A 19,472-nucleotide genomic window follows, 5' to 3' on the forward strand; every position below is an offset into this window, starting at 1 on the left:
AGTTACATAAATAGTCCAATAAAGTCCTCTGAAATGAGACCTTAACAAACCAATTCCATGAATTTAACAATTCCTCTGCATACACCCAAGTACACTCATTCTGCAGCTAAAATAAATAAATAATTAATAAAATTCCCTCAATACGCAAGTCGTGGCTTGGAAGCAGTTACGCTGCATGACTAACTAAACCAAGCTACCAAAATTAAACCTCACGTGCAGAGACTGTTATAAGTTGATGGAATGTCACCTGGACCGTAGGTCCCGCTGGGAAAGCAACAGGGAAGAGTGGGATCTCAGTCTGTGGACCCCGAAAAAGGGCTAGAATAGCTTCACCAGTGGGTGGCTATCTAGCTGTAATTGGATAAAGAGATTTTTGAAAAACATCACCAGAAAAACAGTTTGTTCTCTGGGTACGATTTCAAAAGGGTTTGAAATCATATATGAACTGGCCAAACTAAACAAGCTAAAATAACCAAATATTTAAGAAAATGTTGATTCATGCTTTCATCTTCATTTTATTTATTTGTGCCTACAAAGGCACAAGGATTCTTTAGATCTATATTTGGATTGATTTGGATGATGCAATTTGCGGCAGTAACAAACAGGATTCAGTAAATAATAAGGTTGTAAATAGGACTAATGCTAACAGGTTGGTAAAATGCAGGAAATACAAATTTAGAAATGGAGCGGAGAAAAATCTCTGAGTTACATATCGTACAGTATTTTCTGAGCTCTACCCTGTAGTCTCATCTATAGTTTGCAGCTCCCGATTCAACCTTTCTCACCAATAGACAGACGACCTCCCAACTCTGACCGCCCGCTCAGCCATACCCACAGTCTAACTCCCCTCACTGTTCCCGGCAGCAGCTTAGTAGACAGACAAGACCGAGCTGCCTGGAACTTCACAGTTAAGTATTTGTTCATTTGAAATGAAGTATAAATAGCATGTGGGTTATCGGTTTCAAGTTAGCTACCCAAGGCTTATGAATAATTGACGCGCACCCCGGAGGAGGGTGATGGTGAGCTACCGTACAGGGCAGGACACTTTCGTTTGGCTCAAAGAGAGGACAAGAAATCAACAAAACTGAGTTACAAAGTCACGTAAGTTTTATATCCATACTCTCAAAACATAACCTCAAGTTCCCTATTAAACCTTCTGGCAAAACCAGAATAGAAACCAAGCAGTAACTCTCAAGCAATAAGTTGTGGATTCTAGAGTTGGATGTGGGTCACTGACGAGAAGAGGAAGAGGAGAGGGGGGGGTGAGATTGTAGATGATGAAGGTCTTGTCAGTTTGTCAGCAGACCAAACCCTCCAGATTTCATCTCCTTATCAGCCCAGTGTGCCAGCCTCCCCTGTACGCACTGCTCTATCTCTGGTTTGAAAATTGAGCTGCATAAACAGCGGTTGTTGGCAGCAGCATCAAAAGACAAGTCGAGGGTGAGAACCATCACACTATCAAGATAAGTCTTTTTTGTCTGCTGTTCTTTGCCAAGAACCTTATGTATTTTTAATAATGAGGGTTCACACAAAAGTACAGTGCTTTTTGTGTTGTTTTGTGTTGTCACGTGCAATTTACTCTCCTTGCTTTATTATATGTGGTAGTGTGTGGGAAAATGCAAAGGGTTTTGGTGCACTACACTATTTAATGAATGTCAAATGCAGTAGTTGTTAAAGGAATAGTTCAACATTTTGGGAAATACCCTCATTCAAAATCCCATTGACATTTCTAATATCGTAAATAACTAAAAATCCCGCCTGGAACATTACCCTTCTCAATATGTCGTGTGGGTCGCTCCATACGTGAGGATCGTAACTTTTTCAAAAACAATCAAATTTCATAGTTGAGTCAGTATTTCTTTTTTTTAGTAGCCTTAAAGGAACACAAATATTTACCATAAAAAACCACAAAAGAGATGAGTCCATGAGTGAGTTTAGGGGCTGTGGTTAGCTCAGACATATCTGTAAGAAATAAGAAACTGCACTGTGTTATAGAGGCTAGCTCGGATGTGAGGTCATGACTTCGACTCCTATAGAAAGCTAGAGCCAGCAGCCAATTAGCTTAGCTTATAACAAAGACTGGAGACCAAGGGTAAAAAGCTAGCCTATCTCTGTCAAAGGTGAGAAAATCACGCACCTCTGAGGCTCTCTAACGTGTTTTATGTTGTTTCTTTAATCTGTACAAAAACCCAAGGGACTATTGGGGATATCACGAGGGGATTACGTGCCAGACTTTTTCGTGCAGAGTTTTGTACAGTTTACACAAATAACATATAATGTGTTAATAAGTGAGAGATGGGTGTTAGTGAGAGTTTAGAAGTGCTGGTAGGTGAATTTTGTTCCCCCTGAACAGAACCAAGCCAGCTGTTTCCAGCTTTAATGTTAAGCTAAGATAACCGGCTGCTGACATGTTAAGCATACAGCTAGGAGAATAGTGCCAATCTACTCATTTAATTCTCAACAAGTTGGCAAATAAGTCTATTTTCCAAAATACTGAACTATTTCTATAAGTTGCAACATTTGTGGTAATGGAGTCAGTATTATTTTGTATTTTTAGCTTTTACTATACCAGTAATACCTGTGAGGTCAGTTTTACAGCCCCTTTTTCTGAAATCGTCAGCAGACTGCGGGGAAAACTTTCCTTCTGTTCCACTCTCTTGGGCTCATCTGACTCCTGTCTCACTTGAGAACTAGTTAGGCTTTTCATTTCCTTCACTTCTTGTGCTCTGAGCCCATATTTCTCCCCACACACACAGTGCTAAGCCCAGAGCTCAACACAGATAGACACCACATGGCTCCCTGCATGTTATCTGCACGCAAACTACGGTAACACCGGCAAGAGGGAGAGGACGAGGAGGAAGAGCACAGAGAGAGGGATGGGACAGAGAGCGGGTAAGAGACACTGCTGCTGCTTTTCCAGTATTGGACTGCCGCCAAGCCTGTGGCGGCAAAGTGAGCGTTGACCTCTAGTTAACCTTACGCGGATGTACATACACAGTCAGGCACTCACGCACACAAGGCCTGCATCCATATTTCATAGCAGAAATATATCCATCCGACTGTATTTTACACCCACTGCGGAGCTCAGCTCCCAGTGGCTGAGAGGACTGAGGAGGGCCGGGCCTGGAGACTGCTCCTCTTCCTCCAACTGAGCCAAGAGCCACAGGGCCAATAGCACAATCATCTGGAGCAGAAGAGTTGAAGCAGTTACGGGGGCCTAAGGAGGAAGATCCATCAGTCCATTTTCCAGCTTTGTCATACTTGTCAAATTTATTGATCAATAACTCAGCTGTGACTGGATCTGATACAGCTCGATCTTTATCACGAAAGCTGAGCAGGTTACAGTAAGTGGTAGCTTTACCTCATGACCTTTGCCCCTACAAATTCTCAGACCTCCTGGAAAGTCGAATCCCCTCTCGTCCAACATCTGCTAGCCAAATGAAGTCCAGGTTCTGCTTCACATAATCTGATTAAAGCCAACCCCCCCATCCAAACCACGCTTAACCTCCTTCGAGACCCCTTTCCCTTCGACAATCTCTCTACCCCTCCACTCCAGAGAACTTAGACCACATGTGAACAGTCAGTGAACGGCATCTGGACTGACCTCTTTTTTTGTTCTCTGGCACAGAGACTGGAAAATTTCAGTGGGCATGTCCTGTTAATTCCTCTGTCTTTTCCCCCTCCTTCATTCTTTCTTATTCTCCATTACTATCCCCCTCCCTGATCCTATCTCAATCTCTCTTGAATTGTATGTATATACCATACGTACATGCATACATATCAAGAGAATGTTACGTTTCTGAGCATATCCAGTTAAGATTGCAGGGGTTTAGTATGTCCTATCTATCCTCTTCTTGCACGTTCTTTCTGCTTCTCTGTTCTGAGTTTCTATCACTTTTCTTCTCTCCCCTGTTCTTCTCCTCTATTGCGGTGTATCATTGTTGCTTGGCTGGCCTCTGCGTAAACCCTGAGCTCGTTCAGCAGCCGTGCTTACTCTCACCCTCGGCCTCCCCATCGCTCAGCGAGCCGCCGGAAAGTTCTCCCCGTGCTGATCGCTGGCATGAAGACCCAATCCATGAATGTGTTTATGGAGTTCTGACAAATTCCTTCCTCCTTGCTCCCTCTCTTGCGTTGCAGACTTGACATGCAAGCATTATATTTAATCCCTCATTACCCATGCAGGCAGAAGCAGTGTGGTGGAGGAGCAATGGGGCTTGGAGCTGGAGCCACGGCCTCTGTGGTGGCTGGTGCACCATTATGGAGGTAGAAGGACAGGCAAGCTATGGGTTCAGATAGGCCTTGTGGTAGAGCTATGGGATATGTGGTGGAGCTGTATTTTCTTATGGCGGGGTATTGCCTGGGTCATTGGCACTGGGATCATTGGTCACTTTGTAATTAATTGAATTATGATTGAGCTACTCCACTCCACTGGTAATAGGTTCTCCGGTAGGGGTTAGAGAAATAACTGGGGCTATGCCTGCTTTTGTGTTAACTAGACCCAGTTATACGATGCCACGTTATTGCTAAAGTGAAACATAAATATGCATAGTAAAGTTACCACACATAATGGTACACCACATATGGTGCTATAAGTATAAATCAGTCCCATAACAATCCTGTTAGTAGACAGTGTTGCCTCTAGACAGTTTGAGCACAACATCACTAGACTTCTGAAACACATCAAAATAAATTAAATTGACTTTTAAATGTGATTTGAATTAAACCTCTTTGGGTCTCAGCTACACATCACTTCTCTGGTACACCACAGACTTTGAAACAAAACTACAGGCCTCAGGATACTTCAGAGTTTTTGTCGAATTGTCTGACAGCATCAACCCTCCTTTCCGATAGTGAAATCAGATGGAGCTGCCTCAGCAATGTGACTTTCCAAAACGGACAATCCGACAAGCACGCCCATTTAAAGGTACCCTGCGGCGTTTTTGACCACTATTAATGCGCATCAAGACTACAGTGACACTCAATAGCCACAGAGTTCTTGGAGACTGGTGAGGCTATGTTGTAGCCCACTTTAGAGTGTGGGCATTCGGAAACAGGTATAAACACTTTGGCCCTCAGACATGGGTCTGACAACACACTATACAGCCCAGTTTGTGTGAAGCACGCTGAAACCTTAGGAGCTTAAAGCAATGCGAGCACTCTTTACAATCCATGCTGCTCCCAAACAGACCAAAGTGGTTTTAACCTGCAGTGACTGATGTTTTTGTCCAGCACAATAAGCTGTAAAGAAAACATTGGCATATTATCACCCTATAAAGTTCATGGGGAGAGAATGTTAGCAAACAGTTGCCTATTTACACATCCAACAGACATGGAACAACATTAGCATGCTGCAATTACACATCATTTTGTTTGTTATAGATACTAAAGTCAGCTACTTTGTCAGTCAGTCCAAAACCCAAAGACTGTAAAATGCTGTTGATGTAAAATCAGCAAAGCAGCAAGTCCTCACAGCCAGATCTTAAAAAAATATTTGACTTTTTTGCTATATAAATAACTGATATGATTAAAGCTACTGTATGCAACTTTTTTGTAATATTTTTAGCTGAAATATGCTCCAAAACTTATCTTAATGTGAAGAGGTGCTGTGAAAGGCTTCTGTGACCCAGACTCGTTGAACAGCGTGGAAGCAGGGCAGAGATATTCCCTCCTAAAGTTTATGAGTCCTTCTAACCAATCAGAGAAGGCCAAAGACACGTGTGGGAGCTCATGGCTGTCAGTCAATGCATAAAAAGGTGACCTTTTCTACTACTAAGTATTAGTGGCTGGAAGAAGTCACTATGGGTGACTCGTAGGCTAGCAAGCACATATTTCCAACATTGGCAGTTGAAGAGAGCGTTGAGAGTGAAATTGTAAGGTTGTGGGGCCATAAAACCAGAACAATGAGCTGAGAGACACTAAAATGCAAAGTAGAGCTGACGGGGACTGGAGGTGGATTTGTCACTACCAGCAACGCCTTTCACGTTACTCAAAGTCATATAAATATTAAGAATATTCTTAGATCAGCATTATTAATACCTTGCTCCTTCTTACAGTGCTGAAAAATGCAATGAATTATTTGTTAATAAATGTAACCATACTGACGGAATGCAAAAGAGATCCTGTTCAGCCTTAACAAAGAAAAGCATCAGCAGCTCTTGCCCTTTACTGTTATGATGTCTTCAAGGCGTGGAGAGAAACAACAAGAGAGAAAAAAAAGACAAAGCGAATGAGAGGAGATCAACGAGAGAAACACTGAGAAAACAAACAAAGAAAAGAAACAAAGCGGTTTTATGGTTTCCTTTCTGACCCAACTTTCCCAGAAGAGTGAATCAGCTAAGGGTGACCACACAGCAGCCCAGAGGCTTTTCATCTAGGCCCCAGGGTCTCTTCTAGGAGGGTGGATGTTGGGGGTGTCTGAACCACCACTCAACTGCCACACTGGCCCCTCGCTCTGTTTCCCAGTGACTCACACAGCTGTTGTCGCACCACTGGGCACCAGCTTTATGAGCACAACCCACCCAGGTTGTAGAAGGTTCAATTGTTTTGGTAATGTGTTGACACATTTTCTTTGGCAGAATTAGTCATAACTCCCCATACGCTGTTTACGTGCTGCTGACATGTTTTATTTTGACTGGCAACTATGACACATGTGACTCTGCTCCAGGGATATAAACATAATATACGGTATGAGCTTCTGTGGTGCTGAATGATCTTCTTTGACCTGCTCCTATGCATCCACTAAGTCAAAGTGACTATTTTCACTTTGACTCCATTAGTTGTACATCACCTTATTCTTATCTATGTTTTTTAAATGCTGTGTATTACCAACTTACAGGCAGAACCTTTGTTATCACGCATTGCAATACTTTGTCTCGGTGGAATTTTGAACAGAGTAATTTTAGTTGCTGTTTCTTGTAATCTTTGTTTCACTAGAAAATGTTCTTGGAGCTCTCTGCTCTTTTCTCAGCAAGGCTCGCCTTCACATCCTACATGGGAGCTGCCCAAAACAACCACAGGTCATTGAGCAACGCCACTGGAGCTGTTGCTTGTTGGGTAACTTTCTCAGGAGCATCTGCGGATGCGAACGTGTAACTTCTGGTTACAACTTCCCTACCTACATAAGTAGGCCAAGGTATTCCGACACAAGCGTTTGCGTTGTAAGCAAATTTTCAAATGCCATGAACACACACACACTGTAGTTTATTTTGAGTCAGTCTCATGTACACTGTCCTGCTGCCAGAAATACTCACTAGAGCACCAAATGTGTATTAACCCACAACTGAAAATAGTTCCCAACAAATACACTGCTCACTCCTGTTTGAGTAACGTTTGCTAAAAACTACAGGGCCCAGCTGTTTATACAATTATTTACTCTTTTCTAAACATGAAACTATGTATTTGTGATTTTTTGTTTTTAAAGATTTGGAATGAAAAGGTTTGGGGGCTGAGAGCCATAAACAGGCTGGGAAAGTCGGAGAGTATTGAGACATAGACTAACATGTCATTGGTTTGGGTCTTTTCATAGGATTTGTTGACATTAGAGAGATATATGTAGAATATTGCCAGCTTTATCCTTTAACCAAATGCCCAGATTTTCCAATTTTACACAAATTTAGCCAAACAGGCTAACGTGGGGAGAAACAACAAAATTATTATCCAAACTGTTGATTGTAAACATCCACAACAGTTTACAGACTGACTTCATGGTTCGACTCGCACCTTCTGTAATTACCATAATTGAGGGTAATTGTAGTTGCGGGATGCGGGATATTTGCAGACATTACTGGCACGCTTACTTTCAGTTTTACCCCCAAATTAAATGAATAAGGTAACCTCGATGAGCTGTTGGCAAATGATTGCCAAAACAATGAAAACTAGACTGCAATTCAGCCTTGTAGCCAAGGCTCTCTACTGTCTGCTGACAAATAAACAATCCAACAAACAGACACCGGTGAAAACATAACCTCCTCGGTGGAGGAGACATTCAATTTTAGAATTTATTAAAAAAATTTAAAAAAAAACCTTTGTCATTTTATTTTTTCTCCAACTTTTTCTCCTCTTTCAATGGCTTTGATGTTCTGTCAAAGGCCGTGCAGTTTCTGTGTCTTTTCAGCTACATCAGCACTAATGCTACTTATTACCCATATTGTATTTATTCCAAACAAATCGGACACAATAAATGCATCACTTTCTGTGTGGGAGAGGATATTTCTTATGAAGGACCTGCCCTACACAAAGTGTTCAGAGGACCAAATGTAAGCATATTCTAAAGTGCTATGGATTAAACTGATCGCCTTACGTTTGTGTAGTGGAGTGCAGTTCATTTGGATGAGCTGAGATGCTCCAGTTCTCCCCACAGTGTTCCCTATCTGTCATAATCGAACTGTGTACAGAATAGTGGCCTTTTACATGAATGCAGACTGACCAACACCCTTCGTTTATTTCACTGTATTGTATGAGGTATTCAGTCCCAGATGATCTGCTGGATTATGGTACAGGTCAGTCACTGAACTTCTCTCTGCAGCTGCAGCCATGCTGTTAGACACACTGCTTTGATGCACACAGCCATTCTGCTCCCTGTTGAATGTATATTTTTAGAATGATCTGTATAGTCTACTGTCCAAACTTTGTCTTGCACTGATGTGCCTTTGCACTGCATGTGAGGTCCGCATGTCTTGGGTCAGAATAGTGTACTCTGTGTTAAATCTCTGGACCAGTGTCGACATAGATTCCTGTATATTTATTAGTGTAGTTCCGAATGTAGAAGTACTGTAAAAAAAAAAAAAAATGTAAGTACTGTAAAATTCTTTGTTGAAATAAATCAAAATAGTGCCTTTTTGTGAGCTGAATTGCTGATTTACACCAAGACGATTTGAAGTTATTTAACCAGCTTTTTTCTGCTTTGCTTGTTTTGACAAGACAATTTTAGGTATCATCCTCAATGAAATTCAGCGGTGAACCACAGACCAAGTGTCTCTTGGTTTATCTCTGCGGTGGATGTCGCGTAAAGACATGGACAGTTCACTAGGGACGCACTGTGCTTGGGTGTGCGAGGAATGGTGTGATGGTGGAAGCCAAGCACAGAGGCACAGAGTGTTTGAGTCTGCTTGTGGTCGAAAGCACAGCGATCCCTGCAACAGGAAATGACAGAACTCGGCACAGTGGCTAAAAATAATGCCCGTTGTTAAGGGAGAACAGAGCTGGGGAGGCAGTGGAGTACAGCAAATATTATTTCAATTAAACCACAGGCCCAAAACCACAACCTTCTTTTCAGAGAAAACCCAGGTGGCTGCCAGGGGAATGAAAATAAAATGAGGCGAGGGAGAGGTGAGGAGTTGAAGCTCTCAAAAATGGAGTTAAAGGTTAAGTGTTGGTGATGGGCGGGGGTGGGGTTCTGAGTAGAATTCCTGTGAAGTAATGCCACTCTGCACTGACTCAGAGACGACAACGTGCATTCTTTTGGGTTGTTTCGCAATGGCTTCCAACGCCTCCTGCCCTGACTTCACTATTGTTGCCGAGAGAAGGAGGAGGGGGCGTGGAGGGCTATAACGTTGGCATCGAACTGCCACTAACGCCACTCCAGTTCAGCTCCCCCTTTTTCAAACCCCACTCACACACACACGGAGACTGGCAAGCTCAACACACCCTGGCACTCAGTGGTGCCGAGCTAAGAATGGAGCACTCCTTCGGCTCACGCAATGTGGTGTGCTGAAATTTCCTGCAATAAAAACGTGATTGGGAAGATACCCATTAAAACGTGTGAGGAGAGAGCAGAGAGCTGAGAGTCTGCCAGTCAGCTAAGAATGAGAGAGCAGAGAAGAGGAAGAGGAGGAGGTTGATGGACAGGGGGAGTTGTGTAGAGAAAAGTCAGAGGAAGAGAAGGATCAGGGAGAGGAGGTCAAGGGATATTCTCTGCGCTGGCCACTGGTTACCCTGCCACCCGTCTGCAAGACAAAAAAGCACACTTTGGCTTCTTCTGCATTCTCTAGCACTCCTCTCCTTCTCTCTTATTTTTCAAATGCTGTTTTCATTTAGCACATGGCAGCGCTCCCTCAAACTCTTGAGTTTCCCAAACCAAAAGCTATTTCCTGATTCACTCCCTCTCTCATATAATTATTCTGCTGGACCGTGTTTCTCAGTTCTTTTTTCAGGCCTTCTTTTCCAGCACTGCCTGTTCTGTACTCGGGGTGACATCACAGCCTCAATGGGGCAAAGGCGGCCAGGTTCGTACTCCATAGGTCAGAGGTCAGGGCTGCTCCCACTTGTTCACACGTACTTAATAACTATTTGCATTGGGGCTGAGCTAGATCTGATGTAATTTTATGAAACACTTTTGCATGGGATAATGAAAAATGAAAATTTGCCTGAATCACGGGTCCTCAAATACAATCATTTAAGGTTAAGAACCTGATTTTAGCAAAAAAAATCTTGCACCAGAAAAATACTAAAACATGCAAAGTTTTATTAAGTGTAGTTGGACATCTGTATGTGTATTTGGGGGTATGGCTGTATCGCAGGAGAGCAGAGCTGGGGTTGTTACAAGCCATTTTCTGAGCTCAAGCAGGTCACATGGTTAATATGTTAAGGACTCTTGTTAAAGGCTGCAGTATTCACCCCATAAATGGCCACATTGTTCCCATTCACACACACACTTGTGCACACACTGCAGCCTTTTATTCCATAACTATTCTGAATCGCTCGTAATGTGCCCTCAAATCTGCCGTGAAAAGTGCACACTCAGTCGCATTAACGGTGCATTATAGCCACACAACCTATGTGCTGGATGTTTTCTACCCCCTCTCCCCGTCCTTCTGCTGGTGGTGTTAGCAGTGTTAAGTTGCGTTGACACTCGTCTCTCTCCTTCCCTCCCAGCTGTGTGCTTCTGTCCTCGTTCCAGCTGTTTGGGTGTGGCTGCTGCTGGCACCGTGAGAAACCTCCACAAACTCGGGGACGTTGTGCTTATTAATTGACAGTTGCAAGAACTGACGAGGCCGCATGAGGAGAGGCAGGCTGCAGATAGACATATACTGATTAGTTATATGTTGCATTATTGCATGCATTTTAAAACAATGGATAGGTCAAGGAACTCATGCGTACTTTAGATTCTAAACCACTGTTGCAAGGTATAGGGTGATAACATACAGCGATTTAAGTTCGGAAAAGTGCCATCAAATATAAATATAATGTATCGAACTTACAATTAAATGAGTATAACAGTTTTTAAAGCTGCACTAATCGATATTTTATATTAACAATGGGTCCAGTGTTAATCTATAATGAAAACGGTGTCCATAGCAATTTGCTCACAGAGAACTCTGCAGTTCCTCTCGGCTTTACGGAGCGTTTTAGCATCTTTCAGCTCATTGTTTTAACGACCTGCAACTTTACTGTTTTGGTTCGCTCTCGGCGTTCTCATCAGCCTTGTCTGCAGCAGCAGGCAGCTGTTTTCAGTGATAAACCCACTGTACATTAACTGCCCAGAACCGAACAACAGACGGACAAAGTCAGCAGTTAGCTTAGGAACATAGTGAAAAATAAAGTTTAAGAGTCAGATGTTTTTTTTTTTTTTAAAGGAGCTTCTGGAGTGCTGAGCTAAAAGGAGAGTGAATATTGGATTTCCACACATCAGGCAGCCATAAATATGACTCAAAATGCATGATAATGTTGCCCTGTGTCCTAATGATGTGTTAATAGGCAATTGTTTGCTAAGATGTCAGCACAAATCCCCCTTTTTAAACAAAGAAACTGCTAAAGGGCATCATTGTTTCCCTGAAAATTATCTGAAATAAAATACTGTCTAAAATGACCAAAATAATTACTTTAAAAAGTAAACATCTAATCAAAGAATGATGAGACTAAGTCTGACAATGGTGACTTTTGGTACTTGACAGATTTCTATACTCACTTCTACAGACATTTTGGTTGGTATCCAAAAAGTACTGAGGTTTGATACCCTGCCATACGTACTGTATGTGATTGTGAGTAAACGGAGATTGTTTATCCACATGAAGCCTAACATATACAGTAGCTGGAGAGAAACATGTGGGCAGCAGATAACATTTAGGACCCATGATACATGTATTTATGACAGCAATATTTCACACCACATTCAATCATTTGAACGGAACTGTACCACTGCTTTCATGTTAAGCTCAACTTCGGTTAACCTTTTACATGCAAATTCATACTAATGACAGACAGCAAAGCTGCTTTTGATTTGTTAACCTCGCACTGGGTGGTCAAAAAGTGGAGTCCAAAATGCTAGAATCTATCCAGCTCATTCAGTTTTATATGATTCTCCTCTGGCAGAGTGAATCTTACAATGCAAAAGAATAGTGGCATGGTTTCCAATTAGTTGTGATACAAGTTCAAATAAACAGCATTAATGACTGTTCTTTTTTTTTTTTTTTTTTTTTTTTTTAAATTTACTGTGTTCTTATTTTATTTTTGGATTGTCCCCTATGGGTCCCAGTTTGGGAATGGCCAATTTCCCTTACACTGCACACTTCTACTCCTCTTTTTCACAGCCACTGTTTTTTTTTGCATTTTGGGCGCCTACAACTGGGTGCTTTTCATTGTGTTTTTGATGTGAATAATGAGAGCTATAACTCCCAGTACTATATAATGCAATCTCCGCCACACAGAACAAGAGGCTAGTATGCATTGTTGGAAACAAAGTTATATGGTTATATGACTTGGAATTGCTTCAGTCAAAAGCCGCAAACCATCAATGTCTTTGACAAAAACAAACGGATCAGACTAAGACAGCATAGAAATTTTTCTGTCTTGGTACATCAGATATATAAGTTGATGATTTGTTGAAACGTACATCTGATGCAGCCTTTAAAAACCTTCCAACTCTCCTTCTCATGTTTTCACTTATAACGGTGCTAAGAATAGCCTGTGCACTAGACTACAATATGCACTCTACTAGCAGCAGAAATCCTATACCAGTCTAGAAGTCATACAGTGTGCATGCAAATGCTGATCTGAGTTGAGAGAGTGCATGAGTTTCCTGGGGTAAAATATAGCCTACATGTGTGTAAAGTCGTGAGGCATGCATGTCTACATGACTATAAGCTTGTGCGTGTGCGGCCTTACAGTATATGATTGGCTGGTGATGAACATACATCTGCTGAGTGAGGTTAGCGTAGTGCGCCGGGGGTCTGAGCAGAGCTTAGCACCAATGACCATGATATAACATAGTGTAGTACAGGCATGCAGGAGAGGCAGCAGTCAGTATTTTCAAACCAGCTGCCATCACCATGGTTATGACTACCAAGATGCAGGCACACCATAACTATGAAAAGCATGTTGTCGCACAAGAGGAAACAATCAATGCGAATAGATGCTCATAAACAAGGTTGCACAGGCATAACTGTGAATATTATCTAGGGCATGCTAAGACCAAAATGTATTTTGTAAGTAGTAGCCTATAGCAGGCCAAAGATCATTGAAAAAAAAATTTTTTCTTTTGGATAAACCAGTTTAGCTACAACTTTTGTTGTAATTGACCCTTTGTTAAGCCCCACCCCTTTGTTGTTAGCTGTTAGTAACTGCCTAATAATTGTCTGCTGCTAGTCCATCAAGCTGTTGGCGCCCAAACTGTAACTAACTGCACTCCCTAAAGAAATATTATCCAATGTTTGGAAAAAACAAAAAAGACATTTCAGAGGGTAGCAAACAGAAAGATCTACAGTATGCGTTTGAGGGATATAGCCAGGATTTCAAACTGACTTAGCAGCCAAAACACGTAAAAAAGTTAACAATAGAAGCTTAAGCCTAAAGATCAAAATGTAAAAGTGAACCACCACATCACCTGGTAATGAAGACAGAAGACTGTGAAATTAAGGAGCAACACTGTTCCTGTATAGCACGGTAGGTTCACTTTTAAAGTCATTAAAGAGCAAACGCAGCATGTGTATACATTCTGTATACCTTCAATAGCTAGAGTAGCATAGAAGTGCTTGTTAATGATTGATGTGCTGTACTCTGCTAATGTTAGCCCCACAGGGTTTTTATGTCGATTTGATCAGACTTAGTTTGAGCGGTATCATTGTTAAACGTGCCCCAGACACAACATTTAACCGTGACTAGCTCGAAACCCACAAAACCAGCCTGAAAATGACAAAAATCCAAAACGATTGCATGAGAATCTATGGAGCACAGCCATATAGATGTTGGACGCTGGTCAAAGCTGGCCTGTGCTACACAATGATTGGCCAGTCTGCGTTCGAGGGGCGGGACATAGTGAGGGGTCAATTGACCCTTTGCTAAACCCTCCCATCATCTCAGCTCAGCAACCATCACTAGGCACAGCAGGCCTGTCAAGTTTTAGATCTCTCCTTGTGTTGAAGCAGTGTGCAGCAGTGTGCAATAAAAGATTAAACAGTGTATTTATCTGCCCTAATGTAAGCTGCAAACGTTAGTCTATGTGGCTAACTGGCTTACTACCTACAGTAGTAATTTGTAGGTACTGTAGCGAGTTTTTTACATTGTAAACAGAGATAGCATTACACATTAGTCCCAAAAGATATTGTATCTCTTTTTATGTTAAAAGTGAACATACTATTTAAAAATTCAAACAATAAAGCATAGAGCTATCTGTCTTGTTGGTTCAAGTGTGTAAGCTAAGCAAGCCATTAAGGTTATATTAGTATGAACAGTATGATCTTATATTTTTCCTTGTCATACTTAATATATTTAATAATACTAGGATTAACTTGCTCAACAACTGCAATACAAGAACAATGTTGTTTCTTTATTTCTTTGTCTTTTACATGGCTCATCAGCTTGTGAGGATGTTGACTTCTTTCAGCATGATATCATACCATTAACTATATATATAAGACCACTCATTTTAAAACAAGTCAGAGTGAAACATTAGAAAGCATTTTCAACCAACTCATGGGGCTAATGTAGCTTAATTAGCTAGCTACAGCTAATAAAATCTGCTGGCAACAGTTGTCATTTCAAATCGACAGACTTTGCCTAGAAATGAGAAGCCTGTTTGTGTTTACCTGTGTCTGAAATAGAGGACTCATTGTTTCAAAGAATTTTGACTGGTAAGGATCAAGAATGACAGGTGAAGCAACTGTAAGGCTTAGCCAACGGCCAGACATAACAACAGCTAAGTAATAATATTCTGTCAGTCAGTCACGGCTTTGTCTGTGGGTATTTTAAAGCATAGACCAGGTTTTGCGGTGGTAAATCACACTATATCTTAGCTATAGCTTAGAGTTTAGCGAAGTTAATGCCCATATTAAGTAAACCGCTCCTTTTAAAGGGGGCTATATGTAAGTTTTTGCTATTGCCTCATAGCCAACATTAGGAGTAACAACTGTTTACTTACCATTCTAGATGAAATGTGGCGAGGTCAGCATCAAACTTCTTTCCTTTACTCGCTGAGAGCTGTCTTCAGCGATGGAACGCAGCGCCAGTGTTTACTCTTGTTTTGCTTCTATTTCTATTACTCTATTTCTATTCTTCTACTAAAGTTAGCATGCTAACCAGCTAACCCCCAGCCACTCGTCTCGTCACTTTGCAATAGCCAGTCACTGTAGCATCCAGTCTGCCCTGAAAAAGTAGTGCTCAGAGGGCGTATTATAATCTCTTATCTTGTAAACGCAACGATGGCTGAAGCTCTTGGCAAGCGACCATCACCGCCATTCGGTACCAGGAAAAACCTACCTTTGGCGGCAGAGAAAACTTACATACAGTATAAGCACCTTTAATGTGCAAAGTTGAGCCATCGAAGTATAATATTATAAGATGTGTTGTAAGGAAACCAAGGTGAAGAGAGATATGAAAGAAGATAAGTATAGCATGCCACTCTTCCAGGCCATTTCCTCCCATGTGGCAGCAGATGAGGGCACGGGCGGGGTGGCAGGTTTGGGGGCAGAGTATCATGCATGAGTTTGGGGAGTGCCTTTAAGGACCACAGGAGGCCCGTGGAGCCAATAAAAGGCTCTCGGGGGGAAAGAGGACACCACCAAGGGAGTCTGGAGCAGGAGGAGGCATCCAGACAACAGCTCTGCAAATCCACCGGCCCTCCCTGCCAAACAGCTGAACCTCAAAAGCCTCATGCAGGGCAAGCTGCCACACGCCACCATTATCTCAATCACTCTACAATAAACCTGACATTTTCATGGAAGTACAACAGAAACAGCAAAAAAATTTTATTCGTAGAATTACATTTAAAGCTACAGTCAGAAAAGTACTATATTTTTACATTGTTGATACGGTAGGACTCAAAGCTGCATTGTATAACTTGCTGAATGGGACATCTTTGCAGTGCCCAGGACAACCTGTCCAGTTCAAACCTGGCATTCTTGGCTTTATATCTATATCTGGGAAAGATGAGATTCCCAAAGCGCAGGGTAATATGATGGCCTAGATGAGTTAAATGTCATTAGAGAACACAGAGTACTCCTGCAAGCAAATGGGCACTGAGAGGGTGGTGCTGCATACCTCACCATCTGCTGAGTCATAATGGGCGCAATGGTTCCCACCTCAGCCTGCAGACTGGCCCAGTGGTCAGAGGGACAAAGCTACAGTATAACCAGAATGATTCAGGTTGTAGCTGTATTGAGATGAAAAGCCGTACTTTGCTTTAATAACCATGTGTACTGTCCAAGTGAAAGGAACTGCAAATCAGTCCAAATAAAATGGAAAGTTAAGACAATTTAAAACAAGACACTTTTAAGAATAACACCAAGAGTGCTTAAAAGACCACTAATGAGGCTGTAATGATGAGAAAAAAATGAAGGACAACTTTATTATACAAGATACAACTTGGTAGGCAAAAGATTGTAAAGTTTGGCTTGAGGGTGGTGCTAAACAGAAAGGCCATATTGTTACACCATATACTTTAATCAAATCAGCTTTATTTTGTCAGACTCATGGCACGTATGGTGCATTTGTGTCATGTGGGATGAAAGGTAGCGGTGATAAGGATTCTCAAGGCAAGCATTCACACCACTGGACAATTCAAGGTGGCCTGAGTGTAACACACTCAGTGGTTATCCCGCAGTTACGACAGACAATCGGGGTCATCTGGCAGTAAAAAAAAATGTGCATTTAAACATGATTTAATTGATTTTTTTTGGGGGGGGGCACCTGGGAGCAACACAACAAGCTATTAACACAACATCTGACATATAATCATCTTACAAAGTTGGTGTGTCCAGCAGACATTAGCAACATTAGCGTTCAGTTGGAGTTGTGTTTCTGGCAACCTGATGTATGTAAGTAATAGTACACTTAATGAATAGCGATCCAGTGCTGAATTGTGATGGACAGAATCAGTCGTGTGGTGATAAATATTATGCCAGTTTACAAATTTAGCTTTAATTTCGGGAACAGGTACTAAATTCAAAGCTAATTAAATGAATATTTAAATAATTTCGGTTTTAACTACTACACGGGTGACATTGTGAGCTGTATTTGCAAACACTGCTTTACATGGTAACGTCCATTTAATGTTTGACTTAACTTTGGGATTTAACATTAACATGAGCTTAGTGCAAAACTTAACCTGCTCTGCCTGTTCCTGTATCTGCTGTTGTTTTTTGGTGTTAGGAATAATGAATGATTATGTGGTTGCTTTTGTTTCTCTTTGCTTTCTCTTTGAGGTTCTTTTCTTGCCTTTTGCTATTACTGTTTCTGTATTCACCTGCTCAACTCTTGTTTTTGCTTTTGCTCTTGTTGTGACAGATAAATACTCAACTAAGTAAAGTGATGAGTTTCATGAATTCGTTAGAGATAAAATACATCCCCCTCACCCTACACTACTTTATGTTTCTCTCAGTGTCCTCACACAGCTGGGCCAGCATACTGCTGGATGGATGGGAGGGGGGTAGTTGAGGGTGATGTGGGGGGAGTTGAGTTACATTCCTTCCATTGGGGCTGTGTGTCTGCCAACCAGGTCACTCCCAGTTCAGTCCCGGGAAATTGGGAGGGAAGAATTTCCTCTATGTGTCCATACTGGACATGGCCAGAGAACATACAGAGGCCTGTGTGCACCCAGGGCACATGTGTGTTTTTGTGTGATGTTTGAAACTGAGCATCCAGTGTACTATGACTTGCTTGTCATTTTCTTACGAGTACATTGTAGGAGAGGTGGGGTTGTACATGGTGTTTAAGTGTGTACTGTATCAAATTGTGTAGGCATGTGTGTACTATGCAACTGATGTGTGTGCCTGTGTACATGTGTATAAGATAAACAGTGAAACTGAGATGGAGAAAGATAAAGTTCAACGTTCTTGGACTGGTTCTACAATATTTTTCATATTTTACTGAAGAAAATATTAGTTCAGAGCTCAGTGACAATCCAGTAGTAGATACTGGATTTATCAATCCTGTGGCCTCTAAGGACCTCTGTAATGATGACGACTCTTTGTGTCAAACTAAGACAACTTGCCATATATTTATTGTTTTTATCTATGCAAAAAAAAAAAAAAATCTAATTTTTACTGTGGCAATGGTTTAGCCTCCTTCCAGACATTCCCACATCCCCTGACCTGCTCACCACTTACTAACCATGCACAACATACACACAGATGATCAGTGATTCCAGGTGATTCCAGGTCCTCTGGCCTTGCTGTAGCCTAATAATAGGAATATGGGAAGACAAACATAAACATGTATCAATATCAACCTGCAACTTGACTGTTTTGACTGACTGTCAACGCACTCACCGACATTGTTTCCGTCAGCAGTAGGGAGTTGTCTTTAGAAAAAAAAGCAATCTACTCGCTGGTCCTTTGTCATTCATTAAACTGCTCCTTAAAGGACAATACAAGGCTGTTCAAAGTATTTCTTACATTATACTGTATGTGGAAATGAGTTTGTGGTTCATGCCAGTAAGTAAGTTTGCCTTTGTTTTAAGTATGGCATGACCTTTAAACAATCAATTTCCAGCGGAAGCACTCATGCTAACGCCCATTTATAAGGACCTTTGGCTTCAAATTTCATTAACTTGCTTTTTTCTTCTAAACAATAAATTCACATTATTTCCATGTAAATGCTGGTACTTCTGGGCATAGATATAGAAAGGGTATAGAAATATACTGTAGAAGGGCAGGTGCAGAGCTAACTGTGAGTAAGCTCTAAACACAAGACTGACATACCCTTTATAGTCATATGTTAAACTTGTTAGCAGAAACTTGCTTATCTCCACATCCAGCAGATTCAGAGCAACTTAGCTTTTCAAGTCATGTTTTTGGCCATCTGGTGAATGCAAATCCAATATTCCCTCTTCTTTTGGCTCTCTTTTTGGTCTCCAACAACTTTTAAGGAACATATTCTGGCTTTTTAGCTGCTATATGCTCCAATATGTTCATTGCTAGCTTTGTTTGCCTGCTGTTTGGTGCTGGGCAGATAGTGTACAGTGTATTTATCAATTACTTTTTTATGAAAACAGCTGCCTCTTGCATTGAGAAACACAGCTAATGGGGTTGGTGAGAAAAAAA

Source organism: Xiphias gladius, chromosome 11 (genome assembly GCF_016859285.1).
Source record: "Xiphias gladius isolate SHS-SW01 ecotype Sanya breed wild chromosome 11, ASM1685928v1, whole genome shotgun sequence".
NCBI lineage: Eukaryota > Metazoa > Chordata > Actinopteri > Istiophoriformes > Xiphiidae > Xiphias > Xiphias gladius.